This window comes from Rhinopithecus bieti, unplaced genomic scaffold, assembly GCF_001698545.2.
Source record: "Rhinopithecus bieti isolate Rb0 unplaced genomic scaffold, ASM169854v2 scaffold_22165, whole genome shotgun sequence".
NCBI lineage: Eukaryota > Metazoa > Chordata > Mammalia > Primates > Cercopithecidae > Rhinopithecus > Rhinopithecus bieti.
In genome coordinates, this window is record NW_016810977.1 from 2,705,261 (window position 1) to 2,722,988 (window position 17,728).

At 35.6% G+C, this 17,728-nt stretch overlaps 1 long non-coding RNA gene across 1 annotated transcript in view; it reads right to left on the reverse strand.

Moving 5' to 3' along the window:
* Window positions 1-15,248, reverse strand: part of LOC108542993 (uncharacterized) — a 52,397-nt gene extending 37,149 nt beyond the window's left edge. The window contains exon 1 of the long non-coding RNA XR_001889417.1: window positions 15,126-15,248. This is a non-coding gene — a long non-coding RNA (uncharacterized LOC108542993). The remainder of the gene's footprint in view (window positions 1-15,125) is intronic.
* Between the last annotated feature and the right edge of the window lie 2,480 nt (window positions 15,249-17,728).

Below are 17,728 nucleotides of genomic sequence, written 5' to 3' on the forward strand. Positions count from 1 at the left end.
CTATTGTAATGAAATTGCTTTTAAATTTCTTTGAATTGTTTGTTGTTAGTGTATAAAATGCAACTGATTTTGTGTGTTTTATACCCTGGAACTTTCCTGATTTTATTTATTAGTTCTAACAGTTGTGTTGTGAAGTCTTTAGGGTTTTTCACTTATAAAATGATGTTATCTGTGAACAGGGATTATTTTATTTATTCCTTTTCAATTTGGATGCCTTTATTTCTTTTTTTTGTCAAGTTACTCTGGCTAGAATTTCCAATAGTATGTTCAACAGAAGTGGTAGAATTGGGCATCTTGCCTTGTTTCTGATCTTAGGGAAAAGTTTCAGACTTTCACCAATGTTTATGAGGGTAGCTGTGGGATTTTCATATGTAACCTTTATAATGTTGAGGTAGTTTTCTTATATTCTGTTTGTTGAGTATTTTTTTAACCATGAAAGGGTATAGAACTTCATCAAATGCTTTTTCCTGTATCAATTGAGATGATCACATGTTTTTTTCCCTGTATTCTATTAATGTGGTGTGTTAATTGATTGATTTTCATATGGTAAAAAGTCTCCTTGTATTCCAAGGATAAAACCCAGTTGGTCACAGTATAATCTTTTTACTGTACTAAAGTACTTGGTTTGGTAGTATTTTGTTGAGTAATTTTGTATCAATGTTTATTAAGGATACTGGTCTGTAGTTTTCTTTCTGCTTTTTGGTATCAGGATGACTCTGCCCTCATCTAATGAGTCAGGAAATGTTCCCTCCTCTAATATTTTTGCAAGAGTTTAAGAATAATTGGTGTTAATTCTACTTTAAATATTTGGTAGAATTCACTAGAAAAGCCATTTGGTCATGGGCTTTTCTTTGTTTGAAGATTAATTAATTAATTAAATATTCTTACTAATTATGTTTATTCAGACTCTTATTTCTTTCTGATTCAGTCTTGGTAGATTGTGTGTTTCTAGGAATTTGTCCATTTCATCCAAGTCATTCAATATCTTAGTCTCATAATATTCTCTTAGGTTTCAATGTTTGTTTTGAATTTTAGTAATCTGAGACTGCTCTTTTTTTTCTTAGCCAATTAGCTAAAGATTTGTCAATTTTGTCAGTCTTTTCAAAGAACCCAATTTTTTGTTTCATTGATTTTCTTTAGTTTTCTATTTGTCTATTGTGTTTGGTAATATTTTTTTCTTTTTCATTTATTTATTTATTTATTTATTTATTTATTTATTTATTTGAGACAGAGTCTCATCTGTCACCCAGGCTGCAGTTCAGTGGCACAATCACAGCTCACTGCAATCTTGACCTCCCAGGTTCAGGGGATTCTCCCACCTTAGCCTCCTGAGTAGCTGGGATATAGGTGCATGCCACCATGCCCAGCTAATTTTTGTATTTTTTGTAAAGATGGGGTTTCACCATGTTGCCCAGGCTGCTCTTGAACTCCTGGGCTCAAGTGATCTGCCCACCTCAGCCTCCCAAAGTGTTGGGATTACAGGCGTGAGCCACCATGTCTGACTGATTACAATTTTTTACTTACAGTCTATTTTATCTGACATTAGTATAGCCACTCCTGTTGTCTTTGGTTTGTATTTGCACAAAATACCTTTTCATATCCTTTCACTTTCAACATATGCTTGTCCTTATCTCTTAAGTGAGTGTCTTGCAGACAGAATATAGTTGAATTTTAAAAAAATCAATTCTGTCAATCTATGTCTCTTGATTGGAGAGCTTAATTTATTTACATTTAAAGTAATTATGATAGGGAAGAACTGATTATTGCCATTTTATTATTTGTTTCCTGCATGTCTTATAGCTTTTTAGTCCTTCATTTCTACTTGTACTGTCTTCCTTTGTGTTTAGTTGATTTTTATAATGACACTTTTGATTCCTTCTCATTTTCTTTTGCATATATTTTATAGATATTTTCTTTGTGGCAACTATGGACATTACAAGTAACATCAGAAAGTTATAAAATCTATTTTAAGCTGATACCAACTTAACTTCAATCACATACAAAAAGTACTCCTTCATAGCTTCATGCTTCCCTTTACGTTGTCACTGATTACGTATATCCTGAACTTATTAACATAGATTTATAAAGATTTTTATGCCTTTGCGTTTTAAATCTTGCAGAAGCATAAAGAGTAATTATCCAAGATTACATTAATACTGGTTTAACATTTGTCCATGTATTAATCTTTACAAGAACTTTATACATTCATATCACTTTGAATTGCTCTCTAATGTCCCTTAATTTCAACTTGAAGGACTCTCTGATATTTCTTGTAAGACAGTTCTAATTGTAATGAACTCCCTCAATGTTTTTTTTTATCTGGGATATCTTTGTCTCACATTTTTGAACAACAGTTTTGCCAGATATGGAATTCTCAGTTGACAGATTTTTTTTCTTTCAGCACTTTATATCATTTTACTGCCTTCTTGTCTGCAAGATTTCTGCTGAAATATCAATTGCTGAGGTCATCGAAGATCCTTTGTTTTGTTGCTTTTCTCTTCCTGCTTTCATAATTCTATCTTTTCTTTGGCATTCAATAGTTTGATTATAATGTGCCTTAGGATAGGGTTTGTTTTCCTTGGGGTTTGCTGAGTTTCTTGTGTTTGAATATCCTTTTATTTTCACATTTGGAAGTTTTTCATCATTATTGCTTCAAATAAATTATCTGCTTCTCTTTTTTTCTCTTCTTTTTTGATCCCTACAACATGGACTAGATCCACTTGATGATGTCCCATAAGTCCTTCAGGCTCCCATCACTTTTTAAAATTTGTTTTCTTTTTATTTCTCAGACTAAATAATTTCAAATAAACTGTCTTCAAGATAATTGCTTCTTTCTTCTGCCTGTTAGAGTCTGATGTTGAACACCTCTAGTGACTTTTAAAATTCAGTTATTATATTTTCCAGCTGTAGAATTTCTATTTGGGTCTTTATAATTTTCTTTGGTGATATACTCTTTTTTTAAAATCATTTCATAGTTTCCTTTAATTCTTTGTCCACGTTTTCCTTTAGCGCTTTGAGCATATTTAAGATAAGTATTTAAATGTCTTTTTCAAGTAAATCTAATGCCTGTGTTTCTTCAGGGATGGCTTCTGTAGATTTATTTTGTTTCATAAAATGGGCCCTTTTTTGTTTTGCTGCATACCTTTGAGCTTTTGTTGAAAAGGAGGCATTTGTTAAAAACAGCCACCTATTCCAATCTTTGCACACTAGCTCTGTGCAGGGGAAACCTTTCACAAATCATTCCAACTAAAAACTTAAGGTCTTCTTATCCCTTTTCAGGCTTATGTCCCCGAGCTTGTGTTTGTGTTTTTCTAATTCCTCTTTATACATGGCTGCTTTTAAATGTCTTAATTTTCCTAAGAGTCTCACCTGTGCTTCTTCTTGGAGCCTTAGCTGTTCTGTTTAATCCTTCAATCAGCAATCTATTACTTCAGGCATCTAAGGGTCTGTAGTTTTTTTTTTTTTTTTTTTTTTTTTTTCCTTCGTTTGTAGTTTTCATAAGCTAAGTCTTCTGCTTAACATGACTTTCCGTAGCTTAACATCCCAGCCAATTTTGGGTGGCTGAACTCCAAGTGAGGTGACATAGACACAAATCTCTCAGTTAGCTTATAGACAGGTTAGAACATTGCAAATTTGCTCAGTTCTGCTCTTGCTGGTGGAAGGTAACTGGAGATCAAGCCACCACTTCACCCAAACTGTGCTGTGCCTTGCCAGCTAAGAGGTGGAACAAGGACAAGTAGAATATCACAAAATGTCCTAGCATTTTGAAGTGGCTTTTCTTGATTGAGCATTTGCTTGGTTGCCATAGATCTTTGACTAAATTTCCAGAGCTCCTATAAAATTATTTTAATCAATTTCTAGTTATTTGCATAATGTTTTCATGAAGGAACAATGGCCTGGAAGTTCCTCGTTTGCCATCTTGCTAATATCACCCTCCCTCTTTTTTTTTTTTTAATACAATGGAAACTTGGACCAAAACATGTGGTATCTGAAAAATGATGTTCTTGTCAAAGTGAACTCTCAGCTGGTCTAGGAACTAAAATGGATGCTCAGCACATCAGTGGGACACTGAAATTCCTATTTTGAATTGTTACTATGTATTTCCATAGGAGCCTCTGAGAACTGGAAGGGCAAGGGCAAATAGTCTGAAGAAGACTTTCTTTGTCAGGCATTATATTTTCCCAATTAACATTTCCTGCAGACTTCCTGTTAAAAATGCGAAGATTAGACAAAGTTGGCTGACGTTGTAATTGTCCCCTTGACCTTTCTCTAAACACAGGAAGTAGGACCATCAGTTCAGATTTACGTCAATTTATAAACCAGAGTGGATTACTGCTTACTAGGTGTATTGCAGAGGAATTAACTTTTAATTGAGGTGACCCAAAAAGGGAAGCTGTTTCAGCAGAGACCTCTGCCCGAAAATATTGGCTTTTAATGACCAATTTCCTTTCATGTCAATTTACTAGAAGTTGTTAGGTTCCGGAATCTTTTACTCAACTCTGATGCTGGAGAGTAAACTCAGGAGAGAGGATAAACACTAATTAAGTTTGCTTTTGTGACAGGGAACTGAGAATGTCATAAGTCTGCTGAAGAATGTCAGAAAGGGAAGAAAACATTGTGTGTTGTTAAATAATAGAACATTTAAGCAATTAAGCTCTTGACCTTGAAGCTCCCTTAATACAGAATAACTTCTATCGCTAGAGCTCATAAAATGACTGTGGACACAGGTTCATTAGAAATGATAACCACTGATTATAATTGTTATATGCCTTACGTTTCTCTTGTTTTTGGACAGTTGGTCTCTTCCACTTGCATTTGTGGATTTTGCAAAAACTGACAGCCATAGAGTGGTTCGTTTAAAATTGATAAGTAAATTTTAAAATTGTTTATATATTTATCAATCTACTATTTTCTAGAGTACTTAGTAAGAATGCATCATTTCGATGAAGTCAAGGAACTATTTTCTTGTATGATTTAAGGAATTCTTTCCTACTATTTTATAGTTGCCACCCATGTAGTGGGACCATCAAATGATGACTGCTCACGTTTAAGGAAGAAGAGGAAGGCTTATTACATGTGGAACAGTCTAGACAAATGATGATAAGATTATTTAAATTCTTTTAAATTTGTATAAAGTTATGGGGTACAAACTTGCATACATTATGTAGTGGTGAAGTCAGGGCTTTTAAGGTGTTCATCGCAGGCAGAACATACCTTGTACCCATTAAGTAATTTCTCATCTTCCACTCCTCCCACTCTCCCTCCCACACATATCTCTTCTGAGTCTCCAATGTTTCTTTCTCATTCCACACTCTATGTCCATGTCTACACATTATTTTGCTCCCACTTATGAGAACATGTAGTATTTATCTTTCCGTATCTGTTGTTTCACTTAAGATAAAGGATTACTTAAATTCTAATTATGTTCTTGTACTAACCCCTATGTAACTTAAAGAAAGTAAAGAATCACACAAATTGGCATAAGAACTGCCTACTAAATGAAACAATTGATAAATATGCTCATTAAACAAACAAGGAGGTATTATGTGTAAATATAAATGGGTATGATCTTGCTTTGACACACTTCTAATTGAAATATGATTTTTTTCTTTTCACTAATGCTTATTTTCTCAGATAAGGAAGAAGTAGATAGAATAAAGAATGAAGGAAGCATACCAAGTAATTTCTTTATTTTTAATGAGCTTGTAAAATTGAAATTTCAAAGTGCTATATATTTGTCACAGTGAGGTACATTCTGAATCACAAACAGAATTTTCATTGGAAATCTTTTATAAAAAACTACCACATGGATAAAATAAATGTCCTTTTGCGTCAGTCATGGCAATAACAATTCAGGATTATAATCAGAAATCTCTTTGTTTGAAAGGAGCCCTGAACACATGCCGATGTTGGCAGATAGAAAGCGTCGGGGGTGTCAGTTTCAGGACGAGCTGTATTAACCCCACCCACCTCTTAAAAAATTATTTTGCTATCACAGAGAGCAAGCTATTTTCGCTGATGAACGCAGTCATCACCGCAATAGCTAAACATACAGGGAACACATCAGAGTGGAAAAATAAACATCGATTTCCTTGCTAAAATCAGTAAGTCTGTCTATTCCATTTCCTAAAGGGAAGTCAGCAACCTTTAGTAGGCAGTGTTTCATGCACAATTATAACTACTTCTTTCGTTAAATCTTACATCCTAAACTATGAGGTTTGAAAAAGGCAACGTTTGTAAAAATGAAACTGCTTTGAAAGTCTACTAGTGTCTTGAAACCCAGGGACATCAGAAGACTCAGAAGTGAATTTTCCATAGTAGCATGAGCAAACATGTTCGAGTAATGGTAGATTCAATCTTTCCCACCTCCCCTCTCCAGGCAGATTCCTGGGGTTGGGAATGAGGAAGACTTGTAATCCAAACACATATTTGCTTCCCCAAAAAGTTTTTATAGCAAGATTCCCAAGCTCTGTTGATTGTAGTTTCTGTTAAAGAAAATTTATCTTTAATTAATAAATCTTTGTAGTTTTCTACTAATATTCAGATCTAAGCACTCTGAGAATTTTTCTTATTTCTTTCTTTGAAGCTCGGGGTTTTGCTCCTCATATTCAGGGAAGCAGTGCAGGAAAGTCAATGCTGTTTTACAGGCCCCAGGTGAGTTATTTTAAACTAAGAAGGTTATGTGCAGGAAACCCCCTAGTGGGAACTTTTACTTGGATGTTGCATGGACTTTGATCTCTTTCCTCACTGCTCAGCATGGGGAGAGGCTGCTCCCAGCTCCTGCTGACCCAGCTATGTTCTCAGCCATAGTACTATTTTGATACCTGTGGTTTTCTTGTTCTCATGAGATCATGTGTTTGCTGGTGGGAAGGGTGAAGGAGCAGGAGGCCGACCTAAGAGTTTTGCTTGAGGTATGAGATTGGGATGTGAAGTCTAGAAGTGAAGTCAGAAGTGAAGTCTGAAAGTCAATAAATATCAGAAACAAGCTTTCAATACTTCTATCCAGGAGTCTGTCTTCTGCAGAAAATTCAGACCACAGTAAGCAAAGCCCCACAGCTCAATACAGTAGAATAGTAGATCGATGTATTTAAATAATAATGAATAATTAAATTTATTTAAATTAAACTACTCAATCAGGCCTTTGAAAAGATTTTAGAATACCTATATGTCCACTTGTACATCTATCTATCCATTTGTAAGACTCAAATCTGTCTTAAGAATATATCACTGAAATGCAATAAATAGAGCTAGATGAACTGACACAAAATCGTGACAGGAAATCTTTTTTTATAGTTAAGTAATACCTTCAGCTCTTGTTTATACATCGTTGACTTGGAGTGAGTTTTCTCAGTGTTGCAACCTGGGGCAGTTAATAAGGGCCAAATGGAGACAGAAATCCTGCCCAAGAGGAAAGGGGAGATTTCTTAATTACTTTCAGTGCCCAGGAAGAGTTATGAAAACTGGAGAGTGGAAGGTAAGATGGTCACCTCACGTGAAGATGAATGGTTTCTTGGAGGCAAGAGAAGGTGGTTTCTCTTTGGCTTCATTTGTGTAAGTTGGTAATATATTATTTTCAGAATGATTTTCAAAATAATGTCATATACCACTGCAGTGATTTCTAGAAACCACAGCTTCCGTTAGCTATATTTCGAACACATTCATGGCTCTGCCGACTTTGCAATTCTGGAAATTTATTCACACAAGAAAATGTGTCTGAAGGGGATCTTGGAAACCTCTGGTTACATAATGTAATATGGGAAGAAGAATGCAAGGCTGTTTGTTAAATACATATTTTTTAGTTTCTGGAAAGTTGGTTAGAAGTAGGATTTTATGTACCAAGTTGATTGAAGTTTTTTTTCCACTGGCAATAAACAATGTTTAAGTGTTTAACTTGTTTTAGATTTTCTAACATTAATTTTGAATTGAGTTCTCTTCAGTTGTTCATTCATTCATTCTTTCTTTCTTTTTCATGTATTCCTCAAGCATGCCTACCACTCTGTTCCCTTTGATAGAATAAAGTCCATCCTAGACCATTGGGCTTTTGAGGAACCCAGTGTGCAGTAGGTTTGCTGATAAATGTTTTATCATTTTATATATATATATATACACACACACATATATATAAATAAAATATAAAATGATAAAAGGGTTTGAAGTACACATTTAATACCAGAAAAACTAGCACAGCAAATCAAGAGGGAAATGAAAATACAAATTAATCCTAAAGCATGTGCACCTAGCTTGGAAGATTTTTGAAGGCCAAAAAAAAATTCTTATTTTGAATTCCCCAGTGCAACTGGAGTATGTTTGGTGGGTATTCAACTGATGCTTGTTGAATTAATTCAACACAATAAAATGTTAAAAGGCAGCAGGCCGTAAACTGCTGTCTCGTATGCTTGTTGTTGGGACATATTAAATTCAGAATGTTTTGACAGAAGGTTAAGCTCTGTATGATTCTTCTGTTTCCATCCTCCATCTATTTTCAGCTATTTTCATTACATTACCCACATCTCTCAAGAGTTCAATTCTTTCTGCTTTTGTTTCATTATTCTAGACAGGTTTTTGTGCTTTAGAAATGCTCAGCAGAGTGCTTTTAATTCACTGTTTTCAAGTAAGATTAATTTTCACATTTCCCACAGGTTTAGTCTTTAATCTGCTATATTATAGGACTAGAAAAACATAGCAACAATGGGTAGATGAGGTTTTGAATTTCAAGACGTGCAGCCAAGTTGATGGTACAACAGAAGGGAAAAATATCTCTTTCTCACACACAGAAACATCAGTAATGTGTTTCATGGAAACTTTTAGGTAGCTAGATCCCAAATTTAAATGAAAAACAAAAAAGTAAGCAAGCTAGGGAATCTGTGAATAAGTAAGCAGAGGATATCAGCCCCTGCCATTCTCAGTGGATTTGTCTGATCTATATATTTCTTCCAAGTTTAGACCCAAATTTCCCCAAAAGGCATTTTTTAAAATTGTATAAGCCAAAGTGACTTAATTCTTCAACACCGTTATGTTCGTAACTTGGCAAATGATCATCTCCAGCTCTTTGGAGAAGGTTGTTAAAATTCATCTTTTAAAGAAACCACCCAATTGACTTATTCTAGGAAAAGCAACAACTCTTTTTAGTGTAATGAGTGACCTTAGGGACTTTATTATATTTCTACTGCATAGAACTCAATCTGAAATGTTTAAATATAGTTCTTTACACTAGAGAAAATTCCTTAAACACAGTATTTTATTTTATTAATGCTAAGTGATTGAGAATAGAAGGTGACTGGTCTTTTTGTTAATGGATGAATTACAAGATTAAAGAAAAGTGTCTAAGTAGAATAGCAAATATAGTCAAGTTAAATAGGAACGGGGCCAGAGTTGTGAACATGGTGTTACAGAGGGACATTCTGAACTCTGGACTTTTGTTTATGAGAAAGCTCTTTTTTGTCATGACTATTTATATCATTCAGCCACTTTTTCTCCTTATCTAAAAAAGCATATACCTCAGTGTCGTTTGCCATGCTCTACAGCTACTGGCTTGTATCATTGCTTCTTCCTTTCACCCAAAAAATTCCTCAGAACTCTACTTCATCATCCTCTATTCACTCTCAATCCACTATAGTCTGCCTTTTGCTTTCACTTTCACCCTCACATTCATTTCTAGAAAAAAAAATAGTAAAGAGTTTCTTTAAAATTGTTTTTATTTCCCTTTAAGATAGGTGAATTCATCTTAGGAAGTAACTAGTTTTAAATAGTTTTGAATTTTGAACAATTGCCTCTCCACTGATATCAATTTAAGGAGAAAATGGCTCTTTAATTTTTTAAATAAAGAAAAAAGAAGCTTCTGCAGAATGAAGAAAATGTCAGGCCTTGGACTTTGACTCAGAAAACCAGCCATGGTATTGCAGATAAATGACATAAGTTTATGGAGAATCTTAGATCTCTTTGGCAAACCTTAGAAGAAAGAGAGTGAAAAGCAATCATCTGACAGCTTACTCCCAGAGCCCACCTTACCTGGCATTTCTGCATTTTTCCACAATCTTGTCCCTAACTATTTCCGGTAGCCTTCTCCCAGTCATCCTCACCCGCACTGACTTTCTTACATGTAATTTTATAGTTTACTTGCTCCTTCTCAGTCACCTTCTTGACTCAATAACTGTCGAGATGTTGTTATTCCCCAGGCACTCTTTCCAGATGTGGGCCCTCCTCTGAGCTCAAGACCTATGTTTCCATTTTCTCCATGCAAATCTCAACTTGCTCATCTTTTAGGGACTTTATATTAATAGATTCTAACTAATATTTTACTCCTTTCACCTTTCCTGCCCAAACCTGTATCTCCTGCTGTGTAAATTGCCCCACATAATGGAATTGTGTTGCCTCAACATTCTCATTCTCCATATCCAGTCACCCCCAAATCCACTGTCAGATCTTCTGAAATAGCTGTCCAATCTCTTTTCCCTTATCCACTTACCACCTGTTACCACTCACCACCTGTCACCAGCATGTTCAAATAGTCTCTTGCCTAGGCCCTCTATTCCTAGTTTCTTTTTCTTCCAACCATCCTCTAAACATTCTAGAGTGGCTTTCAATTAATCCAAATCCTAAAATAAAGTGGAAACTTTTAGCTTGTCGTATAAGAACTTTCAAGCTCTGGCTCCAGTCTAGTTGGCCAGCTTCATCTTCTACAGGGTCTTCCTTGGCACCAGTCAAGAATTTTTATGATTTCTTTTCAGTTCTTCTACTTGGAAAGACCTAATTAAATACTACTTATTCAAAAGTGCAGATGGCATGTATATCCTGTTGATGCCCTCCCTCAATCTTCGTTCATTCCAAAGGGATTGGTCCATACCTCTGTTACAAGAGTATAGAAGGTGCTCAGTACGTTCCCTCTGCAGCCCAAGGAAGCCTAGATTTGTTTACTATATATAGACAAATTATAGTTGTATATATTTATAGGTTCCCTGGATTTAAAATCCATTGATCTGGCATAATTCCTGGCTTACCTGTTTGTTATATGACCATAGATAGGACATGTAAATAGATTTAATAATAAACCACCTGATGAATTTGTGAGAGTTAAATAGAAAAAAGTATGTGAAATGACTTTGCAGATCACAGTATTTTATAAAATACATTTTGTTCACTGTCCATAAAAGTTGACCAGGAATAAATCTGATGGTTCACATCCACTTAAGAATCAGAAAACAGAACAAGTTCACTTTATGATGGTTAGAGTGGTAGGTCTTTCCCTCACTCCCGATTTCTATGAAGAGAGATTTTCTTGGTTTCTTTCAATGTCTTTACTTTCTCTAACTGAGAATATGGAATAAATTACCTGATAGATAAATATCAGAATAATAGCTGGTGGGCATTCTAAGCTTAGCTTTACCCTTCTTTGTTTTGAGAGCTGTCTTCACAGAGAGGAGGAGTTTTCTTCTGCTTCCCCTCTGTAGAGGATGAAATGTGTGGAGGAAAACCTGTCCACTTGGTCAGCAGACCTAAAGCTATGTCCACCAATCTGGATTTTATCTGTTATACTGGTAATATAGTTTAGATTTGTGTCCCCACCCAAATCTCAGGTCAAATTGGAGAAGGGACCCGGTTGGAGACGATTGGGTCATGGGGGTGGAATTCCCCCTTGCTGTACTCATGACAGTGAGTGGGAAATCTGATCATTTAAAAGTATGCAGTGCTTCCCCCTGCTCTCTCTCTCCTGCTGCCATGTGAAGAAGGTCCTTGCTTCCCCTTCACTTTCTGCCATAATTGTCAGTTTCATGAAGCCTTCCAGTCATGCCTCCTGCTAAGCCTGCAGAACTGTGAGTCAATTAAACCTCTTTTCTTCATAAATTATCCAGTCTCAGGTAGTGTTTTATAGCACTACCTAATGCTACTTGGACTAATGCAGAGAATTGGTACTAAGAGTGGGGTGCTGCTATAAAGATAACTGAAAATGTGGAAGTGCCTTTGGAACCGAGTAATGGGCAGAGGTTGGAAGAGTTTGGAGGGCTCAGAAGAAGACAGGAAAATGTGGGAAACTTTGGAACTTCCTAGAAACTTGTTCAATGATTTTGCCCAAAATGCAGATAGTGATATGGATGATGAAGTCCAAGGTAAGGTGGTCTCAGATGAAGATGAGAAATTTATTGGATACTAGAATAAAGATTACTCTTCCTATGCTTTAGCAAAGAGACTGGCAGCACTTTGTCCCCACCCTAGAGATCTTTGAACTTGAGAGAGATGATTTAGGGTATCTGGCAGAAGAAATTTCTAACCAACAAAACATTCAAGATGTGAACTGGCTGTTTTTAAAAGTGTGCACTCATGTATGCACAAGGGGATTTTCTGAAACTTAATTTCATGAAGTTGCATATGTTTATGTCATTTACCATATTTTGCTTTTGTTCTTGTTTTTTGTATACTGTAGTTTCTCCTTATCTATGGGTGAAACATTCCAATACCTCCAGTGGATGCCTGAAACTGCAGATATCATCAAACCCTATATATACTGCTTTTTTTTAAATCTGATAATTGAGAGGGCTCCTAGGTGACTAATGAGTAGGTAGTATATACCGTATGAAAATACTGGACAAAGGGATGATTCACATCCCAAGTGGGATGAAGCAGAACAACATGAAATTTCGTCATGTTACTCAGAACAATGGCAGTTTAAAATTTATGAAATGTTTATTTCTGGAATTTTACATTTAATATTTTTGGATCAGGGTTGATCATGAGTAACAAACTGCAGAAAGTGAAACCACAGCTAAGGGGGGCTATTGTACTTGACTCTTCCTGCCTCTTGGATTATATACTTCTGAGCAGGAGACATTGTTATACTCACCATTGCAACCCTCCACAGTGCCTTCAATATGCCAGAGGTTTACTTAATATTTGGTGAATTGAGTATGTAGCTCCATGTTAGATTATTAGACTCAGTGAATATTAGAACTATTGCATTCTTGTATACTTTAAGCCAGTTATTCTTGATGGGAGATGATTTTGTCCCTAAGGGAATATTTGGTAATATCTGGAGATGTTTTTCATTTTCACAATTGTGCATGTTTAGGGTTCCATGGTATTTAGAGAGTAGAGTTCAAGGGTGCTGCTCAACATTCTACAAGGCACAGGATAATTCCCTGAAACAAAAAATTATCTGACCCAAATATTGATGGTGATGAGGTTGAGAAATCCTGCTTTAAACACAAAAAATATATATCCACAAAAATACCTTTATGGGCCAGTATAGTCTTGTACTAATAGTAATAACCAGAATTTTAAAATAAATATCACTTACATAGGGTTCAGCATTTTTTGAGAAATGCAACTCTGTTATTTGAGGGATTTCTGAAATTAGAAATTTATTTGAGGGTTTTTATAGAGCTTTTTTCCATCATAGTGTGAACTTTATTAACCTCATAGCTCATCTCAACTTATGACGTAAGTTCAATAGAGGAATATTTCTCCTGCTTTAAAAATCTGGTTTACGGCCGGGCCAAAAACCGGTGCTCAAGCCTGCAATCCCAGCACTTTGGGAGGCCAAGCGGGCGGATCACGGGTCAGGAGTCGAGACCATCCTGGCTAACCGGTACCCCCTCTGTACAAAAAATACAAAAAACTAGCCGGGCGAGGTGGCGGCGCTGCAGTCCCAGCTACTCGGGGGCTGAGACAGGAGAATGGAGTAAACGCGGGAGGCGGAGCTTGCAAGTGACTGAGATCCCGGCACTGCACCCAACCTGGGCGCAGAGCAAGAGGTCCTGTCCAAAAAAAAAAAAAAAAAAGGTTTAATGTTTTATAAAAATGACAAACAGATGCCAACCTTGCATATGTTTTTAAAAAGTAGTTTCAATGTTTTCAAATGTGTTTAAGTTTTAGAAATGTGATCATAGAATAAAATGTTATGGGTATATTTAGTTTTTAATTATGTATTATTTTGCAACTGAAGAATTAAATGTAAAGGGCATGAAAGAGCATGCTACAGATAAAGACATAGAAAACAGAGACATAGAGAACAGAGAGAATAATACTCTTTTCCTTTGCTTAAGACATAAGATACCCGTTTTCTGCTTCATGCACCTTAGGCAAGCTATGGTATTAGGGAAGTAGTGGTAGAATGGTTATGTTGGGAATTGGAGAAAAAGCTGTGGCAAGACTTGTTTAAAGTAGAAAAAGAATTCACCCCTGCGTTCCCCTTCTCTAGCATCTTCCTTCTCAGTTGCTAAGAATGTGGCACAGCCTGTAAAGTAGCCTGATTCTTTACGTGGACTGCATGATTCTGTAGTCCAGTAATATTTCTGGGAATGCTAAAGTTGTGATATTTCTGCCATCTGCCTGTTGAGACATTGTCATACCATATCTTTTGATGCTTGGATCCACAAGAAAAATAAATAGGAATTAGTTTTCTACATTATGGATGTTTTCACCTTATCTCTTTTAGTTCAACAAAAGACAGGGCACATGCGTTTTCTACTCCTCTCTCTTTATTTAAAAAAATGATGATGATGATGATGATAATACCTGTCCTACATAAGTGAAACTACTGGTTTGAGGATCAGATTTAATAATATGTGGGTTTTGAAAGCTAACACACTTTACAAATTACATGAATTATTATTTAACAAGTACGTACTTGAGTTTTGAGGAGAGAAAGAAAATGCTTTAAAACTTTTAGAAGCCTCCTGTTTTTCTGACAATATGGCAGTAAGTGAAAATTTTCCTTCTGGAGGATCCTAGAAACTGCTGTGTTGGGTCACAGCTTTTGAAGATAGAGTAAGTTTTTCTGTGAGGAAAAGTTGATAGAATATGTGCTTCCCCCCACCCCTTTTAAACTTCAAAAATAAGACTCTAATTACAGATATCTTTTCCAGATTGAACCACCACTAATTTAACCAAAAACATGTGTGTGTAACAAAAGAACTTGTAAAAGGAACATTTGAGGTTTCACATGGAGTTTTGCAAAAGACAAACACAGTAAAATCACAGAATTGGCTGACGGACACTCTGCTATACTAAGGCTATAAAGGTTTTATTGAATCCTTGGGACTTATAATATCCATTCATCCTTTAAGAGAAACGAAAGGTCTTAATCCACAGAGGATCTTGCCACAGCTTACCAGAGAAGCAAATCCTCCTACCTTGAATGACACAGTCTAGGGCTTTCCGGAGCCCATTGTGATTTGCACATCTGATCTTCATCGATCCCAATATCAGATGTGCTGTGGAGAGGTCTCAGCCCTGTCATTTAGCATATGACCTGAAATGATATGAGAACTGGAGTTATTGCAGTATGTTTCCGATTAGGAAATTGCCCATTTTGCAATTCTCATTTCAGAAAGATGCCTAATAATGCCAAGAGTACTAAATAGATATTCACCAATCACCAAACAATGTAAGTTTAATTGACTCATATTCAAGATGAATGTGCTCAGAACCAGACACCTAGAGACCACTTATTAAAACCAGGAAGGCTGACAAATGGAGATTCACTCCACACCCCATGGAAAAGCCCTCAAAGTTTTGTAGTAATATTGAGAAAATTTATTTAATAAGTTGAATTCAATAAACAGTTCATTTTCCCTGGTGCAGCCTAGTTACACACTCTTGTTTTCTTTGTCCTTTCTCATAAGCTGTTAAGAGAAATTGTTGAGAAGTTGAGCAGACCAATATGCTAGACCATGAGCCTTAGAGGCCGTCAGCTAGCTTAGATAGATAGGCAATATCTGCTGTATTATTACACTACTTGGAAATGGGTCATTGTAATGAGAAATGTCCTTTGGGCTGTTTTGAAACACTGTGATTGAGGGGGAGGAGAAAGGGGAGCTGTTACTGAACAGTTATCTATCCCTTCTGTCAATTTATAGGGCCCAGTATATCCACATTCCCAGTCCTGAGCACAACAGATTCTTCTCAGACACAAAGAAAAAAGAAAGACCTGTGGGCAAACACTATTCCTTTTTTTTTTTTTAAGCAGCTTTATTGAGGTATAATTGACAAAAATGTACATATTTAGGGTGTACAACATGATGATTTTATATGCATATACATTATGAAATATTTACCACAATCAAGTTAATGAACACATCAATCATGTCACATAATAACCTTTTTCATTTTGTAGTGAGAACAGAAGATCTAGTCTCTTACAAATGTCAAATATACACTATAGCATTATTAAGTATAGTCACCATACTGTACATTAGAGTCCCAGAATGTATTTATCTTATGAATGCAAGGCACTTGGGGTAATGCTTTATTACTTATCTCTCAAATTCTTCTATACTGGTAATAAAAGTAATTGTGAAGGCACCATCTCTAATAATCACTAGTTATCTGGTGATACATACAGCAGTTATTATATAGAATAATATTACAATTTCTTGTCTAAATACTTTCAGTAAAAGGTAATAAATACCTGGTTAAAGGCAGCAAGTAATTCAGGGTCACACACATTTTTCCAATATTTAACAAAATAAAATTTAAAAGTTAACCAAAAAAAAAGCAGCCAAAATTTACTAGTAGTAATCAAACCAGGAAAATACTGAATTTTATGACAAGTATTTCTAAAGGTGAAGCCAAGGAAAAATCTCAAAATGTTTCTACGTGGGTTTAAGCAATAGTCAGATCATCAGGCAGAAGCAATACCAATGAAAGAATGATAATTAATAAAATCTTATGAATATGTATCCCTATTCTTTAATGTGGAGAGATGTGAGTCAATGAAATGAGTAGGAAATATTGGGAAATTAGAAAAATATTCAAGTATGAAACACCTATATGTCACTATAAGACCAGAGCAAAGGCAGAGAGGACAGTGAGGGTTTGCAGTTTTCTGGTCCCTTGCTGAACTGGGAGAATGGAAGGAGTCTACATCCATGGTGGGTGGAATGAGTCCCTGTGCAGGATTTTTAATGGAATTTTGGAAAGGAAATCAGAGTTCATGTCTCTTTTGATGAGTCAACCAACTAGGCCCTTACACTCACCAATTTGTACACTGAAACTTCAAAAAAGTAAACAGACAGCAGCTCCTAGACCTCAAATTATAGCTTGAGTAGGAAAAGACAAATCAATCCCATATAAGAAGAGAAGGAAATGGAAGATAATTCACTTAAACCATATTAGAGCTCATAAGTTCTGCATATTTTGCATAAGCAAGGTGAAAAAAAAGTCATGACAAATATGCAAATGTATTAAAGCAAAATGTTTTAAATGGGAAAAAGGGGAGAAAGGAAGGATGAAGGGAAGGAAAAAAAGATGCAGCAGGCATAACAAAATAAACTCAGTTTGAAAGAAAACACAGACCAAGAAAAAGAAGCAGATTTCCCACTAGTGTCAAAGAAAAATTGAATAAGATTCATTCAATAAAACAGGCCTATGAATTTTTTTAAAAAAGGGAGAATAATGTTAACATGGAAAGTGAAATAAAGAGATAAAATTGAGAACCAGACAAAACATTACAGAGTTACCAAGTTAACCATAAAGGGAAAGGAATGTAATAATGGCAAAGAGAAAATCCTTGAGATAATTACTCTGAATTCAGAAAAAAAAAGAGATAAGGAATAATCACAGAGTAGATGAAAAAGATGGAAGGCAGAAATGATACAACATAGGAATAATTGGTTTCCTTTAATTAGGGAACTGTACTGATGGAACAGAAATAAGTTTACAGAAAACTTTTCCCCAAAGGAAGGAAGGAATAAACTGTATATTGAAGTGACATGTGGTATATAACCAAAAAATT